Source organism: Balearica regulorum, chromosome 4, assembly GCF_011004875.1.
Source record: "Balearica regulorum gibbericeps isolate bBalReg1 chromosome 4, bBalReg1.pri, whole genome shotgun sequence".
NCBI classification, from domain to species: domain Eukaryota; kingdom Metazoa; phylum Chordata; class Aves; order Gruiformes; family Gruidae; genus Balearica; species Balearica regulorum.
Genome location: NC_046187.1, coordinates 44,673,590 through 44,698,536, shown reverse-complemented (window position 1 = coordinate 44,698,536; position 24,947 = coordinate 44,673,590). Strand labels below are relative to the sequence as shown.

Sequence of the window (24,947 nt, the reverse complement as noted above, 5' to 3'; positions counted from 1 at the left end):
CAACTGAAAGTAAAACAAATGTATTCTAAAACTAAGGAGCTCTCGAAATTAATTAAATGTTTGGAACTAATGTTATACTTGTATTTCTTAGAAGAATGAAAGTAAGTTATATCAGTAAAAAATAAAACAGTGAAATTAGTAAGTTGTCATGTTGGAAAAAAATGTATCCTATCCTAACCAAATTTTCTGGTAGTTTAATACTCTTTTAATCTTGCACAAAGAAAAATGATAAAAATATAACAAGTTTTTAATATTTTATTTCCATACATGAAGCCTTTTTTCTGCAATTATCAAAATAATTAAATTTATCCTTTCTAAGAAGACAAAATTGAAAATTTGTCTTTTATATGTAGACACAGCTTCACAAACAGGAAGTCAAAGTCTGTGTCGATTAATGCCATCTGTAATCCTCTGCTATCAGCCAGATAGTCAGGAAAAATTAGCATTCTCCATTTTCTTTTCTAACTCATAAACCAGAAGGAATGATCATTTGAAGTGTTATTTTTAAGGAGGTCCTTACCTTTGAAGTATTTTGCTGTTCCTTTTGGCAATCTATTGAAATGGAATATTAACCTGTTGTAAAGAAGATAAGGTATTATTAGTGATATCTCAGAATGCACAGGTAAAGTAAATCACCTTCATTAGTTAGTTAAATATATATAGATTAATGTTAATTATGTTCCCCTCAGTGTATTTTTACGATTCTCATCAGGGAAACTGCAGGGTTTAGGAAATGTGACATGCTCTTAGAATTGAAAAAAAAAAAAAAAAAAAAAAAAGAAATTATGCTCAATGTGATTCAGGTAGCTCCTAAGTGCTGACCTCCCACTTATTTTTGCATTTATTGGCAAAACATGTTTATTAGTCTAAGCATATTTCAGTATTTGTTTTATGTGGTACCTACAGAATTTTCTACAACATCTGGAGTCCAAGTGACTATGCCTACAGAGAATTTTGTTGTCCAGCCTTTTAGTGCCACTTTTCATTTCTCCAATTGAACAATGTCTTGCACAATAGAATTTTGACTCAGAGGTCTTATGACAATAAATACATAAAAATAAATACTGTATAAAACTGACCATATGTTAGTATAGTATGCTGTATGCAAAGAAAGACTTAAGACATTTACAAATCATTCATATTTGCTATTTAGTGTTCTATTTTAAAAAGTTCATTAGATTTTCTGCATCAAATAAATTAAGATAAACCTACAAACTCAGGAAACAAACAAACACAAAATTTCCAGAGCTCTATGACTTAAGTCAACTTATTTTTCATTCTTTTCATGACTCCAAAAATCACAGAATAGATATTTTGTAGAAATCTCGCCTTATTTCCTGTTAGGCTGTAGCATTTGGAGGTATATCCTGATAGAGTGGAAGTCTCATAAATGCAGCTTTTTGATAACAGCACATCAAATTTACTGTCTCACTTCAGTACTTCTATTGTTTTTCATTTATTTTCATCACTGTAAAACTACAGGAATGAGAACTGAAACTTTCCTTTTGTCTTTGATGGGAAAACATGAAATAATACCCCCAAGATTGCATATGCATACGATAGCAATGTTTCACTCAGTCCTGACAGCATAATTTTCAGGAGAAGTCTGTTGGTAAAAAGTGTGCTGGTTTCATTGTTGCCACTAACAAAGTTTTTACTGACAATGGTCCCAGAATTTCACTGTAGAAAAAAACGAAGTACTTGAGAGGGAAAGTATAAGGAGGGATGAGGAAAAAACCCCACAAAATCTTAGCTGTAAAGATAAGAGCTGAATCTTTAAATATGCACAAACAATGAAACTGAGCGTTAGAATTTTAGTTTGGTGTAGGAGAATCATTCTGAAGGAGATTTTCATAGTTAACCCAAGCCATTCAAGGAACAAGTAGCCAACCATGCAACTATTTCTAAATCAATAACTATCTTCTTGCCTGCAAACCTTCAAAAATAAATATTTACAGAAACACAGATGTGGAAATTTATTGATCATGCATATTTCATGAAGTTTAAAAATTTACTTTTAAAGATACCGTGCACTTGTTGATTGATTAAAATCAGTCACCCTCTAGCCTTAAACATTCTACTTGTGTAAGCAATGATCATCTGAAATGGCGTCTGAGTAGATAATTGCTTATTTATGGGATTGCAGAATAGATAGCTACATATATTCTCAGTTGGAAACAAAGATATTCTATCCAAAGAGTGAGTGCTAAAATAATACATTGTAATCTGAAGGATAATAAATAGAAAATCATGTAGGCATATGGTGAAAAACAGACTGCCTGGGAAATTTACACTTTTTTGGGCTGTTTTCTTAAAGAAAGTCTTTATAATAAGCTTTATAAAAGCTACCTTCTTTTTTTGCTCAATGGCATACTGAAAGCACTATAAATTCTATTTCTTTTTTTAACTTTTTGCCTACCGTGTTTTTGACTGACTATTTGGTACTGTCATTGGTGTTCTTCCATTTTGGGGTATTTGGGTTTATTTTACTGCAAACAGAAAGGATATTTTTATTGTAAATATTGACTAATCTTTTGTCATTCTCACTGTAAGGAAATATGATTGTTCCAAACTTGAGCACATGTATTATACAAGTGTGTGCTGTTTGGTAAATAGTAACTTGACACATCCCTGTGTTAACTAAAGTGATTATTAGCTATAATTATGGGCAGCAAACATCCTATTCTAACATTGTTCTATTGAAAAAGATGTCCATAGAATTGAGGGCCAGTGTAGATCTGAAGACTGCTAAATTAAACATGTTACCATGGTAGATGCTCACTTTAAACTGTATCAGAGCAGAGTGGACAAAAAGATATTTCCAAAACACTACTGAGTTCTTCTGTCTTTAGATATTTTGAAAAGTTTTTGAAGTATTATTTCAGAATCTGTTAATCTATATTACTCTTCTCAAATATATTCATTCTATGTACCATGAAATGCAAAGTCTACTAATGCATTTTAGAACGCATGCTTCACTAAAAATCCATCTCTATAGGTGAAAGATATTCTGTTTTGTTTAATGGCAGTTTTTGAACTACAGGTCCATGAAATATGTAGTTTGGTGGGGTTTTTTTAATTGTTAGTCTTCGGAGTTCATCACAGGGTCTGCCTGGGTAGATGACTGTGAGACAGTAGAATCTGAATGCTGGCAGTGTCTTTAATTCAACATGTATTTGATTGTATGGGCCTTTTCATTGTATATACCGCAATTCTAATAATTTCTCAGTGCTTCCTAGAGCTTGAATCAACTTGTATTCATTTTATGCATTTTAAATTTTCTTTAACTTTGAATTTATCAGAATCATTCAAGCAAGTGGCACTATATCCTGACTTCCACACCTATCCTGATTCCGTAACACTTATCTATTCTTGCATTTAATTTTACTTGTAGTCAAATAAGAAAAACATAACCATTATCTTCAATTTTATCCTTAGCTTCCCAAAGAAACCTTTATCATTTGATCAATGTTAATTCTAGTTCTTTTATACTTACAGTGAGATTATGTAGGTAAATCTGTCTGACTCAGTCAGAACTAATCAGTCAACCTGTTTAAGTAGCTGCCAACATAAGGATTCTTTTGTGACAGATCAGATACTGACCACCAGGCTGAAAAGTCTGAATATATCTTTAATTTTAGCTCTTATTTTAAGTTTTCTTTTTCTCTCTTTTTTTGCATAAGCTTTCTAATTTTTCTGTCTTAAATTTTCTCAGTTATAAATGAAAAATGCACATATTCCATAAGGTATTATTCTAAACATGATTATGTCTAGAATATGTTTTGGAAATGAAAAACATAATGAATAGTGATAGGTCATATTATTTTATCTTCGGGCAAAACTTTTAGGCTCAGCAGAGGATCACTCACATTCAAAGTTCAGTAAGGTATTGATTTTTGCATCCAAAAAAAATCTAAACATTGAACATGTGGAAAGACCTTACTAGCTCTCTAAACTGAAAAGTGGCAAATAAATACAGCAGTAATTGCAAAAAGAATTTTATAATCATTAAATAATACTTATAAATGTAAGTGATATCCCTAAAAAACAGAATGCTTGTGTCTCAATCAGGAGGAAAGAGGAATCCATTTGGTTACTCTCCAGAACTATCGCCTACCAGTAGATCCCATTCTGTTCTTACACAGTCTTACTAGAGTAGCCAGTCCACCCAAAATATTATTATTATTCTTGGGATACCTGCAGACAACTTATTTCTTTTAAATCTGATTTTTTTTTTTTAAATGCATTGCCTAAAATGCAGTGAGCAGAGGAGAAAAGCTTTGTAGTTATTTTCCTTAACTTTCTAAATAATTAGTCTCATACGATCTGTTAGGATCAAAGGCACGTAACTCCCTTGCAAGCCTGAACTGTTCTACGCTAATTTGCTTTGTATATAGTAAAACTGCAAACGAATTGCTACTCATCACTTTGCCTGCCCCATTACAGCCAATATATGCATGTGAGTGTACACACACACAGAGGGACACACCACGGCATAGCAAGGAAACAACCAGAGAGAACTGACCTTAAAAATTCATAGTTTACGCGATAGTGTACAACACATTTAAAGATGATGAGCGTTAAATAATTGTCAATAATTTAGAACAAATACAGTTTACCATCATAAGACATTTAAAAAAATTAAGATCTTGACAACCAGCCACTTTATATTTTTGAGAAGATTAGAAATAAAATTGATAATAATGGTACAAGCACCGTAATTTGGATTTACATAAAGCCTTTGATAATGTCTCAAATGATAGGCTTCATCTTAAACTGAAAGCAGGAAAGATTCAGGTTAAACATGGGAACAGATACAGAACTGATTAAAGTAAAGTGATTAGAAAGTAAAGTGTTGAAAAGGGTCACAGGGGAGTCAGTTCTCAGATCTTTATTGCTTCTAATCTACATAAATTACCAAGACAGAGAAACTAGCTGTAGAATTGCCAAATGCACTGATGACTTACAACTGAAATGAAGTCTTAAGTGGAAAGCAAAAGAATTAAATGATAATTCCCTCTGGAAAATGGCTTACATATTAAATAGAAAACAAAATTTAAGAATGATAAATATAACATAGAAAGCATTTCTTGTTTTTCCTTACAAAAGTACAAGAAGCCTACTTGTAAATACTATCATACAAACTTCAGGGAACCTTTCCGAACCTGTCTAGATTATTGAAAAACTAAGATAATGGGAAGCAATTTCCATATACTGCAGTTCCAGAGCAGAAAAAAAACCCCAGCAGTTCAGAAAAAAACTTATGATCATAACACTTGCAGTTGCATCACTATTGTACAACAATAACTAACAACAGAATCATGGAATCATAGAATCATACAATCACAGAATCATAGAATGTCCTGGGTTGGAAGGGACCTTAAAGATCACCTAGTTCCAACCCCCCTGCCATGGGCAGGGACACCCTCCACTAGACCAGGTTGCCCAAAGCCCCATCCAGCCTGGCCTTGAACACTTCCAGGGAGGGGGCAGCCACAATTTCTCCAGGCAACCTGATCCAGTGCCTCACCACCCTCATTGTGAAGACTTTCGTCCTTATGTCTAATCTAAATCTACCCTCCTTCGGCTTAAAGCCATTACCCCTTGTCCTATGACGACATGCCCTTGTAAAAAGTCTCTTTCTATGAGAAGTCTTAAACCAGAGAAAACATAAAAAAGCCACCCCCCTTACACTAACACTACCAAAAGATTACCAGTAAACTGAAAATATTTCCACTGAAGTTATTCTTGCCATTTGCCCCATCTCCTAATTTTTCATCTCAAATAAAACTTAAAATCATCTAGCTCCAATGGAAACAAGGAAAAAAAAAACCATTACTCAACAAAAATAAATCTTCTGGATATTATGCTTTTTTGTGTGTTTGGGGTTTTTTTGTGGTTTGGTTGGGGTTTTTTTTTGGTTGGTTGGGTTTTTTAATTTACATACAGTAAAGCAGTACAGAAATGCTGACGATCAGACTTATAGGAGAATATCTATCTATACATTACTCACAGCATAAATATTAAAACCCAGTGATAAATATTATAACCTAGTCAAAACGCATGGAAAACTTAAGTTAAGCAGTTACAAAATACGTGTTAAAGACGAGGAATGAGTAAAAGAGGTATTTCATAGGAAACCAGGTATGATGCTGTTTACCATCACTGTAGTTTGACCCACTCGCTATTCTACAGAAATAGTGATATGTTATTTGTATCCTTATGAAGCCTTTGAAACTGTTACTCATATGATAGAAATATAAGACAATGAAGAAAATTTTAGTTTCAAAAATCTAAATATACAGGTAATTACATTTTTTATCCTTTTTTTTCTATAACTGATATTTCAGTCTTGGTTCAGTACCATATCTTGCCTCCATCCATGTCTCCCTCTAAAAGTCATATTATTTGATCTTAGTTTGTAGAGGGAGCTGTTAGGAAAAAACATGAAGTGACTGCACACAAATGGCAACACTCCAAAGAAGAAAACAGAGAACAGGAAGAATTGCTCCAAGATCTATTTCTTACGTGTCATACAGATTTATAATTACACGTACATATGGTCCTCAAGACAGCTGCATAAAGACAATGGAAGCATAGGGGTTTAGAGTGTTGGTGAAATTGCATTCCTGTGTCCATCTGAATGGTAGCTGAAATGATAATTTTAAGTCCAGCACCTGCAAAATATTTTTGTACACTACACATAAGAAATTATGATCAAGGGATGTTTGTATCAATGTATACAGCTAACAGTAGGGGGAAAGAAATTTGTATGTAGGGAGAAATGAAGAGAAAGTAAGAGAAGGAAATTCACATTCATTCTGTTTTATTGTCACACATACAGTTTTTCAATATTTGGTTAATGAATTTAATATATCTTTCTTAGTGCCAACCATTTTAGAAATACTTGTAGTTTGATAGACAGCTTGATATCAAATACAGAATGTTTCTATATTTAACATATCATTGCTACTACTTGCTTTGGTTTTAAAGGTCATTAATGTTATTGATTACATTAATTTGAAAGCTGCTTGAATAACACAGAAAATGAATGTAAAATGAACAGCTGCATAAGTTGACAACACATAAAATAGCTGTGGTCTTTAGAGATGACTCCGCCTGGGTGTTTTCCCCATCGATCCGTTCAGCATAACAAAAGGAAAAGAGCCCAAATAGAAACTTTCAATTATTTTTATATTGTAGTAAATAGAAGAAGTTTGATCATTTTTCCTTCACTTTTGTCAGTGACATCCAGGAACTAGATACCTTCCTGGAGAAGACTAAGGACTACTTAGATTACAAAAGTAAGTCTTTTTATTCTTTTTATACTTATGCTAAATATAAGAAACCAACAATATGGTCTGATAATGAATGGCATAATAAATCTTACAAATATGGTCTAGCATTTGTTATTCTTTAAGAAGTTAAACATTCAAGAATTCTGTTTTCAGCTTTAATTTGGCCCAGTGACAAAAAGTTCATCTACAGACATACTTCTTTCCAGAAAAACTAGATGATCTTGTAAGACCATCAGAACCAAGATGTTCTTGTAAGATCATCTAGTGATATTCCTGGTCTTCAAGACAGAACCAAAGAACTGCTCTAAAGAACCAAGGTTATATGTCACACTCACTATCTACGCGAACAAAGCTTTGAAAGAACTTTATAATGGAATTCCAAGTCGCAAGCCTGGGCATTTCCTTTACATACATCTTTGGCTATTTGGAAGACCCTAGCCAGGTAATGCCTTAAACTCATGACTTCTTAGTTGTGCTGGTTTTAGTGCATGGATTTATGAACTTATAAAGTCCAGCTACTTAGAAGTGCCATATATTTTAAGAAAATAATATAGCACCATATTACAGAATTACTGCACATAATTATGGGGGTAAGCATTATCCAATGGTAGAGGGGACAACCTGTGCACATACTAATATAATTAGGATCAATTAGACCAGCCAGTCTTGACTGACATCTATCTACTCTGTGCATAACTTCACCAGAAATATTCCATCATCATCTATTTTGTGATTAAAGTAGTGCATTTGTTCTCTGTATCACCCTTCTAGGGTGGTTTTTTTATTACCTTATTAATTTGTGTAAGTTAATATGACCATTTACTAATGAAGACTGGTTGGTCAGCTTTTACAGGCAAGGACTACCACGTTGCTTCTGGGATTTTATACTTAATAGGAGTCAAAAGCCTTTAATAAAAGTAAAATATAGCATCTTGTTTCATCATTTGATATCTGTTCGTAAACCAGGATTATGTTGTTCTTATTATGCTCCTAGGTTCTAATTATTATGGTCTTACAATTACTTCCTTAAAAACATAGCTCTGTTATTCCAAATTCTTATTGGTGTTAACAAGGTAAGAGCCCTGGGTTATCTAAGTATACTGACACAAAAAAAGTGTAAGTGAATCTCTTGAAGATGACATAGAATTTATTTGTATTTGTCATAAACTATTGCTTTTGTATACTTGAAAATAATATAAAATCATTCACCTGGGATAGATGAAATATTAAATACTATTGAGATGTACAAGAGCATTATTATTTGCATCTTGGTCCTTGGTTTCCCAGCAGTTAATTGTGATGAGCTAGCATCATTTAAAACTTGATATGCAATTGAATAACCCTATTCAAGTACAAGAGTACTGGAAACATCTTTGTCAGCAGCTGTTTCCTGACTCTTATGCACACCTTGTATATGAAGGACGACAATAAGAATATTAACAACCTACAGAAAATAAACTGCACCGTGAATTTAGCTATAACAAAATGCAACAATTTTCAAGGGGTCCAAAGAAAGCCTCTAAAGTCTTGGAATCCTTCTGGAAGCCAATCCTGTCAACTCCCCCCCCCCCCCCCCCGCCGAAAACCCATGCCTGGCAACTGTATGCAGAGTGGGTAATAATCAAAACCAAACATCATAAATAGGACCAATAGGCACCTTTTTTGTTTTAAAAGAACTATATGTGAGCTGGGCATTACAAGAGAGACACAACAAAGCCACATCAAACTTAAGTTGCTATTTCAGTACTGCATATAAAGAAAAGCCTCTTATGCCGCTGCAGGGAGACAACCAAAGCACAGAACAGTTTAATAAGCTAAAGTTTTTTAAGATCGGTTAGAGTTTTCAGACCAGAGCTTTAAGAATTACAAACTTTGCTGTGAGTGATTACTGTTGCCTTTCAAGCTTACAAATATAAAAGGAATATATAAATTCTTTGTCACCATCAGAAAAATATTTATGTCTGCTGATTCTGAATACCCAACTGAGAAATGTCATTATTTCTTTCATGAAATTTGCCATTCTATCTGTTTGGCCAAAATTAGTATATAAAGAGAAAGAATTTATAGAAGCATTGAGCACCTGTGCTCATCAGCCTCTCTCTATACTGAACTGTACATTTTTTAATCTGAAATTCTTTTGAGATTACTTAAACCTAAGAACATCCCACAGTTCTACTTAATCTTCCTCAAACTACTCCTTAGGAGCTGCAATTGAACAGCCCTGTGAGAATCATTATAGAAAAAAATAAATCATCTATTATCCATGTATTAAAATGGATGGTAATCTCCCAATGCTGAACAATTTGAAGGATTAAGTCTTAAATGTACTATGAGAAAACCAAAAGTTTAAGACAGGAAAACACATAAGAGAGTTTAAGAGCAGTTTATTTCAAGACACATTTGGTGATCTGTTATGGATCCAACTGTTTAAAAGCATTTCTTTTGAGCTGTTGGCATGAAAATAAAATTAAACTGAAAAAAAAATTTCAATTAATTATGGTAATGTATGACCAGGATAATAAAACAGGCATACAGAAGTACATGAAGTGACCCACATATTAAAAATAAAAATCAAGCATTTGAAGTTGTTATTGTGCAGAACTCGCAACAAGGCCGATTTTGTTGTTTGTTATTTGTTCAGAGCTTGCATCAATGCTCTCAATTCCATTGTCTAAACTGATAGCTTTCTGAACTGCTCTCTCAATTTGGTAAGTTGCAGAGTTCACTGCCTCAAGAGGCAAATTTCTATTGCCCCACTTCAGCAAGTATTTAAAACATTTTTCAGCAAGGGAAAATCTCAGTATAAACATTTGCCTAAAGCTATACATTTGCTTAAATACTACTCTGAATAGGGACATATATTTAATTTCACCACAAACTAGGAGTAACTCTAATTTGAATTCTGTGCTAATAAAAATGTTCCAGCACACATTCTCGGGTGATCCACAGAACTAACAGTATTTGCTTTTCTGTAGCTAGACAAGAGATGTTCTGTGAGCTACAAGCATTGGCCATCCACAACTGGCTTGCTGTGCTGCCAAACTCGAGTACTGCCTCAGATCACAAAACACCCTCCCTCTGTATTACAGAGAATAATGAATAAAATCCCTCTTTTTTTAACCTAAACACCAATTTTTCATTAATCTTGTAAGAATCTAGTATTTTTAAGACCTCTACTCCGCTGTCAAGTTTGCAGACATTAGCTACCAGATTTGAAAGTGACTCAGGAGAATGCAGGGATCTGGCGATAACCAACACACACAAATAAGCCTTAGGAAACTATGTTAGAAAAGAATCTGATAATAACTAGTTGTAAAATATAATTTTGGTAAACAGCATTAAATTGTTCCTTCTAGGCCTACAAAAACGAATCAAAGATCTTGCAATATAGAGTATAATAAATTTACAAAACTGATAAAAGACTTACTTTTGCATAGCAAATAAACGAACTGAGCACTAGTAGCTATGGAAACTGAAACAAAGCATAATTTTTCCTCAAAAAATAAGAAATCAAATTTATGTTGCCAGCTTAAGTATACCAGTTAAAGGACATCAAAGTATAATGCATGAATGGTTCAGAACTTTATCCACAAGTATTAGATATTGTGGTTTTAATCCTGTGAGATCTGCATTCCTTGCAAACTGCAACTAATTATAAATTGGCTGATACCCCAGTGCTATTAGGCTGTGTTAACATTTTGAATTTGTTTGTCCACCTTAACTTCTTTAATGCAAGTCCAGCTACTTTGAAAGAAACAAATTTTGTCAACGCTACAGTTGTAAGCTATTTTGTAACAAAGGCCATTCTATGCACATTAATAATACTGACAAGAACAGATGGCAATTATTGCTTTTAACAATTATTTTTTTTTTAATATATTATGAATTACTTAGGCTTAATTTCTGTTGTTATGTCCACTGGGCACCGAGGTAAGATGCTAAAAATCTGCCGAAATACTTTAATGTCATTGACTGCAATAGAATTCTTATTAAAATTGAAACATTACTCTCATTTTAATTAACTCATTAGGGATGCATCCAAATTCATCATTATTGATAACTTTTTAATGCTTTTCTAATACTGAAGTACTTCATAAAGTGAGTTGCATTCTTGCTAATTGTATAGTTAAAACATCATCTGCTGTATTTAAAAAAAGAGAAATATCCATACAGTTAATTAAAATATCAGTCATATGAGTCATCAGAAAAATCTCTGCAGCTTTCTAGGTGTGCTGAAAAACCTCTGCTGTTTAAAAACTTAAATCTTTGCATTTAATTCCTGTTTACTGATTGTCTAGGAGTAGTACTTTTTCTATTGTCTCTCTGGCATAATGCTTATGTCTGATTTAGGCAGCTAGGTGGTTCTCTTCTGCAGCCGCCTTAGCAAAGGAAGAATAAAATTCCTAAACAATAGGAATTGCACTGGTCTGCAATAGCCAACTCTCTTAGCAGGGAGCTGCTTAACCTTTGTCAAAATATAACACCAAACTCAGTCTTAAACAAACATCCTTCAGGGCTTCACAACAGGGGCATGCCTGCTTTCAGTTAGGCTTCATCGCCACAAGCTGTTTCAGTTCATAGTTTTCAAGCGTTCAACCAATGATCTGAAGACATGTTAAGGATATTGTAGACTTCAGAGCTCCCTATTCCCAAACCTGACTACTAAGACATAGTTGCAGTAGCGTGAAAGAAGACCCTTTTTGGATCTTCCTAGAGATAGAGAAAAAGACATGATGCTGATGATACAATCTTTTCTGAGATAGATTGAACAAAGTGTGACCCTGGAATCATTGGACAAATCAATTCCATGGGCCCAGCAGGTTAAAGCAAGGGCAGGACAAAGAGCTCAGGATATTCCAGTCACAAACAGGCAGATATGGCCTGATACTCCAGCACAAAAGCACACTCCACCTGCCTTGGAATTGGATTTTTAATAGTCCAGGCTGGAGTATAGCCCGAACACATATAAAATTAGCTGAAATCCCAACTATTTGGAAAATTCAAGAAAAAAAGAGTGAGTTCAGGGCTTTGTATAAAGAAGTAGACATGAATCCTGTTCTCCTGGGTAATTCCAAGCATCAGTTTCTGTGTAGTTTGCAACAATGTTCCTTGGTTCCTTTATAAAGAATCTTTCCAACTTTGGTGGACCCCTCAATGTGTCAGAGAGGAATTTACAGAGCACAGCCGCAATCTTGTGAATTCTATTCTATTTTTAAGACTTGGTGAGAAGTTAAGATAATTGTAAATAACAGAAGATTAACAATTTACCTAACAGACAACAGAGTTTTAGGTAAAAATTGTTTAAACAACATTGTCTAAATCACATAATAAAATTATAGTTCGCCATTTACCAGAACATAGAAAATGTCCAGTGCTTTTTAACAAATAAAACTAAAGCATCCATACTAAAACTTTCTGATCATTAAAATTATTCCTGTCTTACAAGAAGGGATCTTTTTTTTTTTTTTTTTAAGCATAGGAAGTAATTTTTATTCAGTGAGGATTCACTACAGTTGATATTGTTTATCATAAATGTTTCAGAAACAGCTAATAACTTGAATAGACATCTTGGCAATATATCAGCAAGCACTAATTGGGAGCCTCTAAATTTCAAGAAAATCTAAAAAAAAACAAGCTTGCTGAAAATATTTTATGGTTATTCCCTCCCTGTTGGTCATATTGGGACATTGAAAGATCATCTAATTCAACAGCTGCAGATGATCAGTCTGAATAGAAAATGAATCTTTTGAAAGTTGGAGAATATGCCTGTTCTCACAAATATCAACTAATAGGATACCTAAGACATGAAATGAGTGACAATAAATTAGCTTCAAGTGGAAATTGGTGAAAAAATATTAAGGATTAAAGTCTAAAATGCATTGTCTCATACTGAAAGTAAGAAGCACAGAATAACTACTATTTCATTATTTGGTACTGAGAATTTGTAAAAGTGATTTCCACAACATCAGTGAAATTAATCCTTTTCATTTTCTGGAAGTACTGGATTCACTAGCTGCATCCAAAGCCCAGGACCCTACCTATGAGCTTCAAGAACCTGACAGGTATCAGTGCTGTCATCTTCATCAGTTTCACATACTAGAGTTTCCTTCCTATGCAAAATAGGGCATTAGCGCCAAGAATTATGGATAGAAATGTGCCCAGAACAAGGAGAATTCCTGAGTTTCACTGACTTTAGAAAGTCAAGTCCACCAAATCTTAAAAGCTGGGAAGAATCTCAGGAAATTCACAGATCTATTTACCACCATAGTTTTGAGATTACCTCACTTCTCTCCAATTACATCTGAGCAAAGACCTGAATATATCAGCTTTGCTAGCAGTAAAAAAGCTTTAGATTTGGATTAGCATTCTAAATATTATCTTTTTCTGCAGGATTTTAAGAATGAAAATTTCTAGACATGTCTTGGTATGGACACGTGAGGTTGAGCTTTTCTTCTGAGCATTTAAAAATCATATACATCATATTGCACACATTATTCTTCACCATTTGCAAGGCTGCATGAACTAGTTCTTCAACAAAAACAAACAAGCCAAAACTAAACCAGTTATTATTGACAGCATTTGTTAATGGAAACTTCTTTCTTAAAATAAAATTTGAAATTATTCAAGTAAAAGGACTTCTATCATTGCAAACTATTACAACCTAAACAACTGTTCTGCATCTGGATACCTATCAGATACTTTTTAAAATACTGTTCATGATCTTGGGAAAGAATCAGAAAAATCCTCTTCCATTTCTCTCTTAATTAGTTTATACAGATGCTGAGGTCAGTCAATGATTCTTAGGCTGTATTTTGAGGCAAAAGAACAAAGACACAGTCTTTGCCATAGCTGTGAGACCTTTGCTATGCCTGCTGAGTTATTATCAAATGTCTGGCTTCCACCTGGTTAAATTGGTTCTCTTCAAATTGTTGTGTAGGATTCTAAATAAATATGAAAGAGGCTTGGACTGGCTGGAAATATCTTTTATAATGCTCTCAACCTTAAGTAGACAATCTAGCATCCTTAAAATTTTGAGCTACTGAGATAACTTCATTCAAGACTCTTCTTTACATGCCTCGATTCAGGAGATTTAAGAGGCAGTATAGTGTGCTATTCTATCAAGAAATTTTCTTGTACAGTGCAGTTCTTCACTGGAAAGATTTAGTGTGATAGTACAAATCAGCTTTAATATGATTCTCAAAAAATAGATAGGGTACAAAGCTAATTAATCTCACCCTATTAATGCTTTGACTAATTTGAGTCAATCTGATTTCACACTCTTTCTTATGGCTCCATGTAATCTTCAGTGTTCTCTGACATTGTTTGAATGCCTATAGAAGGCAAAGTAGACTAAGTAGAAAAGCATCTAACCTCTATTTCATAGCTATTTCACATCAGTCACTGCATGTTAAAATGAAGGCGTGACAGCCAGAGCAGCAGACAACTCAGTAAAAGTTACGTAGATACTTATTAATTCATTTGTTAAGATTGTGAGATCTTCTCTATTAAAAAAAAAAGAAACAAATTAAAATGGATATGTAGAAATAAATCTGCAAAATCACAGTCTCCTGATTTAAAAGCTGAGAAAATATTCTATTGAAGTCAGCTATTGTACCTTTTTTTTTTTTTTCCCAGAAATTAAAATAATTTGAATGTTTTTCAGTTAACAGATGTGATCTCCATATTGGCAGCCATTTGCTTTCAATTACACTGGAGCTGAAACAAAAAATGGCCTAAAACACTGAAGGAAATTTACTGATACCTCAAATGCTAAATTCACTAAACAGCATGCTTAAGGGAGAACAGAAAGGCAGTGTGAGAGTCTATACTACAAGTAGCATAGCATAGATATTTAGAAGTGATTGGTCTGAGTATATCAGCCAGAAGTAACAAGACCATGACAAACACCTTGTAGTTCACTGGAGCTGGGAATTAAATGCCTATTATTTCATGACACAAGGTTTGCATAAATAGCTTAAAATGCAATGAGAATGTTGGCAGTGAGATTTTATTTCAAAAGTGCAATTCCTGAAACCTGCCAAGTTGATTAACAGAATATTATACTCTTTGCAGAGGATACAGAAATGGGCAACAGTCTGCAGGTCAGAAGTGGTGAGCAATTGCCTTTGCATCTTTTTTTTTTTCTGTTTTCCTTTCACTTATTAAACTGTTTTCATCTTGACCCACAAGTTTTTCTCACTTTTGCTCTTCCGATTCTCTCCCCCAATCTGCTGGAGTGAGTGAGCAGCTGGTGGTGGGTGCTTAGTTGCTGGCCAGGGTAATGCAACACAACTTCACAATAGTAAAGCTTCACCTTTCAGCTTAAATTGCTCATTAAGAGAAAAATGTTAGGCAATTAACATATTATTTGAATAAACAACAGTTGTTGTTTTGAGTGCTCCTTTCTGAAAGGAGATTTTCAGAATGATTGACTTGTGCTGTCATTGGAGTGTCCATATATACTCTTCCTTATGCGAGGAAAGAATATGAAAGAATATTGCCACTTCCATTATCGGCAACATGAGCTTCCCTAATCATCAGGTTTGGCTTGAGGGATGCTATGCAGGTAGATGATGCAAACAATGATGGTCTCAACATTTCATTCATAATTGACAACAAGAGTAGTCTATTATTCTAAGAGCCACATTTGTAGTCATAATCTTATTGCTATTAAACTGCTGTTTTCCACTCTGTGCCGTTATTCTATGCATAAGTCTTAAATCACCTTAGGAAACTGATGAAAACTACCCCAAAAGCAATTACATGGGAAAATATCTATGGATACTCTAGAGTGTAAATTTTTCTGTGTATCTTCAAATATCATAAAAAGTACACAAAAATAGGCAATGCTACACCTGAGGCTGTCGAGCATTAAGCAGATGATCCAGAATTACAGCTTCTACCATATTAATGTTCTTTGTCTCCTGATAATATGGATGTATTCCCATTCTCATAGTGTTGATCTGGTTGAATTAGTGGAATCAGGTGGTGACTGATAAAAAATGTTCAAAAAGAATAAGCCTGACAAGTTATATTAGTTCTATTAACTGCATGAAAAATGAAGTTTGTATTTTTCTCCAGGGATGAGGTTTTCTATAAAGCTTAAATCTAGCAGCTAGGTTTTGCAAACGCAGAGCTTTTGACATGTAATCTATGGGAAATGTAGCCGCTAATTTCAGGGATGGGACCAGTAGTTACAGTTTCCACAGTGCCAGTTGCTCTCCGGCTGTCTGCATTATTGCTCACTTCCTTTACAGCCTGAGCGCAGATGAGCATAGAACGACACCGTTCGGGAAGCATTGCCCACAGAAACACAGCCACGCACACCATCCCCAAGGATCATCCATCTGAGTTCCTCTTCAGCTGCACTGGCTTACTAGCTAACTGGAGTACTGAAAGATTAGAGAAGAAATCGACACAAAGCACGGATAGATGATAAGATTTATAATGCACATAGGGACGGTAGTGAGGTAAGAGATGAAGATGTATGACTGGAGCTAGTTGCTCTTCTTACACTTGTGTGTATAGTGTCAGAATAAATTAATGACACAGCAACAGATGCATTAAGTGCAATCAGTTTCTTCGATAACTTCTGTAGTTCCTCTATGTTCTTACTGTGTTATTTGGAAATAACTACATAGATCCAAGACATGAAAAATATGTACGTAATCTCAGCACTTTAGGAAAACAACTGTTTTTTAAAGGTTTTACTAATTATTACAAAAAAATCTCATTATTTGCTATGAGTTAACATAGCACATTGAGTGTAATGTTACAGTTCCACACAGCAGAATGACCTTTCCTAACTTCATTTTTTGTGAAGTTTATGTGAAATATGTAAAATTTACACCTGTGTGGCAGCAGATAATGGTGACCTGATATATTTCTGAATGACAGAAATATTATTAGAAATATTAATGTAAAGTTAGCCTAATGTTAAGTCTTGAACTTAAATCTTCAGTACCGCAGCTGAATGATTCTAACCTAAATTAAAAATTGGCACTCATAGAAAATCTGTTGAAATAGGAAAAGTTATAATGTGGTGCATGCAATATGGTAAAAAAAATCCAGCGGAAGCATTGAAATAAACTATAAAGACTAAAGTTCTGGCACTGAGAAAGTTGGCTAGAGAAAATTACTAAATATTTTATTTTTAAGACATATATTGAAAAATATGAGGATTGTTAATAAAGGGCGGGTATGGGGTGGTTTGTTTTTTAATACCATCCTACAGAAGACTGGAGTAATTGCTGTAATATAATTTCATTCACCATTTTCTGATACAGCATGTCCTTAACAGTTTAAGATAAACAAATCAATTTAAGATAATATATGATATACCACAGTGAACATGGTATTCCTTGTGATTTATTACGTGTTGCTGTAGGATTGTTTTCTGTCCTTTGTATATGTAATTGCAACACTGTCTTCCTGTAAGCTAATGAATTCAGAATGCTGTACTTTCTCATGGATTGTGTTCTGAGGTAATAATTACGATAATAAAAGGAAAAATTTTATTCAGGAAAATAAATTACAGAACAGCCACGTATATTTAAGAGAACATGATATAACTTAGGTTGTCATAACTATATTAAACAGTTTTTTCTTTACTATATGGGTACTAGTTATTTAAAAATGTGATAACCTATATTTAAAAATTAACTTCAGTGTGTCTGGCCTGATATCACCATTTGAATATCAAAATCAGTAATAGTGACAGAGTTTTGAGGCGCTTTCTCCATTTTTTATGAATTTTACCACCCATAATGGTAAAATAATCCACAGTATTCTGACAAACTAGACTATGATGCCACTGTTAGATTTGCAGTACTAAAAAATACTGTTAGTATTGTCCTAGGAAACCAAGGTCTAAGTCCACCAAATCACTGAAGCTGAATTTTAAAATTTTGTATAGTGTCATTTTAATACTTCAGGAGTTCAGTTTAATCTGATTCAGCTCGATGGAAATTTAAATACATAGACGGTGTGTATTTTATAACACACGTGATATTTTGGACTGGTCATGACAAATCAATCTTTATGATGCCACCAAAGCTAATCCAAGGTTAAAACTTTTTTTTTGGAAGAAATGTTTTAGACCAGCCTTTCATACTAGTACGGTATTTCTGAAATCAGTGGCATTACGCTGACAATAAAACGCATTTTCAAGCTTCTCATGTGCACAAAATTTTGCTCAGTCATATAAAGGAATCAAATGTATAACTCAGTCTTTTTAGCTTTTAGCTGCAACTACACATTAAAAACTGCAGCAAGCAACAGTAACATGCCATTTTTCTTCCTCTTTCTAGTCCTAGTTTATGCAATGACAATGTTTATCAGCAATTTCTTCTAAAGACCATGAAGAAGGGGGGGGGGGGAAAGGGATGTTGTATAAAGGAAATGACACATAGAATGTGTTCTAGATGCATCCGTGCTTTGTATTCAATTAAATCTGAAATATCTATGATGTCCTTGACACAGGTATCTGTTATCAAGCCTACTACCATTATTATTAGAATCAGTGCTGCCTCCAAAGCATTTGCTGTTTGAAGAAATATGAATTAAAAAAAAATAAAATTGAAAGAGCTTAGAAATTATTTTGATTGTGGTGAATTTAATGGAAACAATTGTGAATTATAAGCATAAAGAAACCAAATATTACTGCTGTTTGCTTTAAATTAGCTTAAATGGTATTACCTGTGTGGGTTTTTTTTTAAATAAACTAAAAAACCACCTTGCATGGTTATTTCAAGTATTCAAGTAAAACAAAACCACTATTTTGAGAATATGCTCTTGCAACTGTACACCTCAGATAACAGTCATTCCCACACAGTTCTCATAACATTCAAGGGCCCGTGCTGTGTTTTGTGCATTTCCTTCTATTGAGCCTTCACCATGCAACTCTGTGAAAAGACTCATTTCTACTGCAGATATTATAGTTGGTTACTAGAGTAAAAAGGCATATCAGTAACTTAAAAATGTTTAAGAGTACCCGTAAGGCAGCTCAGGATATCACCATTATTATCTTGCTAACCCTTTAAACACATGCTATACAATAAAAGGAAAATTTTATGCAGTTTAACATTTCTTATTTCAAGACAGCTTTGCTTTTTCCAGTAGATATCCTAAATTTTAATATAAAAGACATCAGATTAACAGTATCAAGTACTGATGGTAGAAGAAAATTTGTCCACAGCAGCCTGATAAGGTCAGAATGATATGGCTCCTCTTATTTATGACTATCAGTCTGTAGCCTGCAGACATTTCTTAATGAAACACCAAGACACGGGTAAAAATTTTCAAGCTGTCAAAAAGTGCAAGTGAAAGAGAAATAAACTAGAAACGTGGTTAATGTACACAATGAATGAATGAATGCACAAGCACTGCCATAGAAAAGCTAGCAAATAGTGCTTTCAGACAAAGCCTGGGTAATAACAGTTCTGTATACTAGACAAGCATATTCTTTTATGTTTCTGAACATTAGAAATTCTTATTTAAAAGATACTTTGTCCACAAGGATGCAAACCATAAATTTTTCACAGCTGAAAATTTCAGCTCAGAAGCAATTCAAATTGTTAGAATGTATTTCTTAGCTTTGTTTATCAATTGTCCATGAAATGTTTGATATTCCCAAATGTGTTCCCTATTCAAAATTATTTGGCAAACAATTCATTTTAAATCCATTTCACCTGTGTACTACTTAGAAACTCTTTGTTGCAACTGTCAGTTTGAGTACTTACTAGTCAAAAATTGCTTCTTCCACATTTATATCATTCTGCAATTTGTTGTCGTATTCTAAACAGAGATTTCACAAGTTGATGAAGGGCAAAATCAAATGAAGTGCCTTAGAGCACTGTCAACTTGAAATCAATTCAAGTTCCGCCTAGATAACCTTTGTAAAAACAAACCTCTTTTCCAAAATGGAGACTACTGAAACCTAGTATGTCCCACTCATGGAGTATTTTGGGGGTATAGCCTAGTATGTTATTTTTTAAGTCAAATTGACATGCTAACTAAGGATGCAAATATTGATAACATCCATACTGTAATACACATTTGACAAAGGAAGAAATAACTTTCGTATATAAGATTGGCCCAAGAAAGTCCAATCTATTCTGAAGTGCAGGTTAGATAAAAGGAAATTGCTTTAAGAGTGCATCTAACATTTTCACTGCCTGTAGTTTCACTTTTTGCTCTTAAAACATTCATTTCAAATGCACCATAACTGAGATTATTTAGTGGTTTAAAAAAAATTAATCATAAAATGTAAAGTGTTTATCTAGTTTAAACTAACAATCACCTCTTCTTTGCAGGGGAAAAAAAAAAATCTTTATACAGTGTTTCCCAGAAATTTTTTCTGATACTGAAATAAGCCTTCTGTCAATATTAAATTACTTATTTTCATAGTAGGAAGTACTGAAAATAGTAATTTATCTTGCCAAAAACCTATCTGAAACAGATTTAAGATGTTCAGTAAATTCCTGTTAAAATATTTAGATCTTTAGCTGAGCTCCCACAAGCCAGAGGTGAAAACATTATTTAGTTTGAAACCGCTCCACTTCATACAAAACGGGTATCATGAACTATCAAGAGCAAACAGGGACATGTTTTGACTTGTGCTCTCAGCCTGTAACAGAATTTAAAAACTAATGATGTAACAGACTGCTTTTATAAAGGGGAATGACACCTTTTAATGATAGCTTTTCATTTTTCAGCTTTTACTATAATAATAATGACAGTAAATCTTTTGGCTACAATTGCACCTTTCTCTATTATGAAAAAAACAGTATTAGAACAAAGCTTCAAAATTACTGGAAGAGTACATGCAGGCATTTTCAAATTAGTAGTGAAAGAAACAACTTCCATTTCAGCTTTGTTCCCAACTTGACATTCATGAATTATTTCCTAGATGAGTTCTGGCTAATCGTAACTTAATTGCAATAAAAATAGAACCAAACCTCAGCTGTGTAAACCAGTGTCCTCGTTTCAGCTGAGATAGAGTTAATTTTCTTCATAGTAGCTAGTATGAGGCTATGCTTTGGATTTGTGTTGGAAACAGTTTTCATAATAGAGATGTTTTTGTTATATAGAGGTGGATTTTGTTATTGTTGAGCAGCGCTTACACAGAGCCAAGCCCTTTTCTGCTTCTCACACCACCCCACCAGCGAGTAGGCTGGGGGTGCAAAAGAAGTTGAGAGGGGACACAGCTGGGACAGCTGACCCCAACTGACCAAAGGGATATTCCATACCATATGGCATCATGCTCAGCTTATAAGGGGCTGAGGAAGTGGGGCCAGGGGAGGGGGGGCAACATTCGGAGTGATGACGTTTGTCTTCCCAAGTCATCGTTACATGTGATGGAGCCCTGCTTTCCTGGGAATGGCTGAACACCTGCCTGCCCATGGGAAGTGGTGAAGGAATTCCTTGTCTTGCTTTTCTTGTGTGCGCAGCTTTTGCTTTAAATTGTCTTTATCTCAACTCATGAGTGTTCTCACTTTCACTCTTCCAATTCTCTCCCCTGTCCTGGCAGCGGGGACTGAGCGAGAGGCTGTGTGGTGCTCACCTGCTGGCTGGGGTAAAACCACGACAACCAGTATCAATCTATTTGCTCCAGTGAAGTTGTACCAATAAAAGCATCAGTACAGTTGCTCAGTATTAGAATTCTTTTTGAGTTAATACCTGCATATTATTCTAGTATAGTAAAAAATATTGCCAGGATGCAGATAAGTGTTAGGGCCAGAAGAAATAAGTAAAACCTGGTATGGTTACAAAGAATCACATGTAGCTTGAACCACAAATGAAAAAAAAAAAAGACTAATGGCAATCACAAAGTGTAACAGTTACTTAGGGCACAAGATATTCAGAATGAACCACATTTGCTCACAAGGTGTAACAGTTACTTAGGGCACAAGATATTCAGAACTAATCATATTTGCTGCCGGGTTTCATAGAATACCAGGGACTGGATACAAAATTTTGAACCACGCTATATTAATGGCAAAGAAACTTCATATTAAACATGTATATATCTGGTTGCAAAAAGAATGCTGAGGCTGTGTTCTGAACACTACTAGGTCATACAGCAATCTGGCTCCTGGGAAAAATGTCAGGGGTCCCTAAGGATGCTCAGTTCCAAGTTATGTATTGCTTTCATCTGCAGAGGAGAACTGAGTACTCAAATGAGATTTATGACAGGGTACTTTCTGGCTGCAATTTCTGGTCTCCATAGACCTCACACCACTTAGATAAAGTAGTTCTCAACAAGTGAAAGAGTGAAAAAAAAGTGTACATATACATATATACATATACAATTTTAACATAGACTTTTACACATGTACTCATATTGAAAATATTTGCATATATATGTAAATATTTGTATATGTGTTTATATATGTATACATACATAGGAAATAATCAGTGGACTACTCTTGTCAAAGGTGGGGCTAAGGAATGTGGTTCCTGAAATATTGGCCTAAGGGTGACAATGTAAGTCATTTCACAGTGTGATTTTGAAATGGGTGAAGGTAAAGGTTCAGAAAAACACTGGGGATTACAACTAGCACAATATTTTTAAACCAATATTAGAAGGGCAAGTTTGCCCAGCAGTCAGAAACTGTAATGGTGGGATCTAAAAATGAGCTAGTCCTCAGTGGTGTGCGGCAGTGGAGAAGGAAGGGAAAAGAGCAATTATTTGAGATCTGAACAGAAATATGTGAAAATACAAGTTATTCTTCTGCCCTTATTTTCAACTGGTTTCAGAGCTGGTATCAGTGAGCCAAAGTTTTTGGTGAATTCCTCTACCACCTTTTGAGGAAAAGAACTAAATAGCTCTGTCTAAATCTTCTTCACTAAAGCTGTGCTAGGTTAAACAGTTTGGGACCTCCATTTTTGCAGTGCAGGCATACCCCTAGTTGTTTGGGAGAAACAAACAGATGGTTTGAAAGAGAGATTTATTAAGTGTCTAAGATCTAAATTAATTTACGGTTGAGATTAGAGTCTAACAAGGTAATTTGGGATTGTCCTTTTGGCAGGTGTTCATTGCTAGTACTTTTCCCACAGAAACCAGTTCCTTAACAACCTAGAGTTACAAATAAAGGGAAGGCTCTGAAGAAATCTGTCAGTTTTCTGCCAGTTGATAGTGACGAAGACTCCCTTTGCTAATATCTGCTTAAGCTTTACATGAGGGGGGAATGTTTACAAGTTATGTCACAATTTTTTGTTTTATACATCTTCCACAAGCAAGATGCAGGACTCTGGAGCCCTGTTAATAAGCTGGGACAGGAGGAGAGGCCAGGTAGTAGCTCATCCTAAAATTGCAATGATCGGAGAAAGAACGGGTAACTTGCACTGTTTTAATAACCCAGTACAATTCCAAAATGAATTAAAGTTTCCAGATAGTTAAATCCATATGTTCCCCTTTTGTTTTAATTTCATGCTATGATAAAGAAATGCCTTGCCACAGAGCAACACCAGTTTCACAGAAAGCATTACAAAAAGGGTCTAGTCTGCCGGCTTTATGTCCTGGGCTGTGAGGAATGAAAGCAGATATTGCAATTTTTTCCCAAAGCTGTTAATTACTAGAAGTTTCTCCTCTCAGCAAACCAGAAGCTTTAAAAAGGAAGATTGCTGAAAAATATACTTATGGGATTACAGTTCTGTGTAAAACATACATACATATACTTTTTTAGACATATTTTACTGTAGGTAATGAATTAATTAGTATAATTAAACCCATCAGCTTCTTTCTCTCATATAGGGATGGCTATAGTTAAGACAGTTTAATATTAAATACAGCTGAAAAAAGAATAAGTTGCAGGGGTTTGGCAATTCAGTCTTCTCCTAATCAGACTGATATACTGTATCATGAAATAGCAAGCAAACAAAAAATAAGTCCACAACTTTCATGACTTTGGTATTTACTTCTTTAGAGGAGACAAAAGGTTTTCTTGCTGTACAGACCTCAACTTCTACACTTAACTGAAATCTCCAAAGGCAACAAACACTTTTCCAGTATTTTCAGCATCTCAGTCTTAGTTTAAAATCAAAATTGATGCAACATGACAAAAATAAGTACACAAGGAGAAAAGGCAAATGGTTGAGTTAAAGTAATTTCAAAGGCTGATGTCTTGTTGCATTATTTATTTCAGTCGGAAAGAATAAGTGGTAGGTCTAAGAAACAAAATCTAAGCTTAATATATCACAAGCACTGGCTAGTTTCTCCTTTTATTCACCACTGGCACATTCTGAGCAGCCAGGGATCAGGTTAGGAAAGCCAAAGCCCTGACAGAAATTAGTCTGGCCAGGGATGTCAAGGACAACAAGAAAAGCTTCTATAGGTATATCAGTGAGAAAAGGAGGACGAGGGAAAATGTGGGTCCCCTCCAGAATGAAACGGGTGACCTGGTTACCCAGGATATGGAGAAGGCTGAGGTACTCAATGACTTCTTTGCCTCAGTCTTCACTGGCAAATGCTTGAGCCACACTGCCCAGGTCGCAGAAGGCAGGGACTGGGAGAATGCAGAACTGCCCACTGTAGGAGAAGATCAGGTTCGAGAATATCTAAGGAACCTGAAGGTGCACAAGTCCATGGGACCTGATGAGTTACATCCACGGGTCTTGAGGGAACTGGCGGATGAAGTGACCAGGCCA

General features: G+C 34.6%; 1 long non-coding RNA gene across 1 annotated transcript in view; it reads right to left on the bottom strand.

Moving 5' to 3' along the window:
* Positions 1-24,947, bottom strand: part of LOC142601558 (uncharacterized) — a 354,848-nt gene that overhangs the window by 145,162 nt on the left and 184,739 nt on the right. The window contains exon 3 of the long non-coding RNA XR_012835077.1: positions 521-573. This is a non-coding gene — a long non-coding RNA (uncharacterized LOC142601558). The remainder of the gene's footprint in view (positions 1-520; positions 574-24,947) is intronic.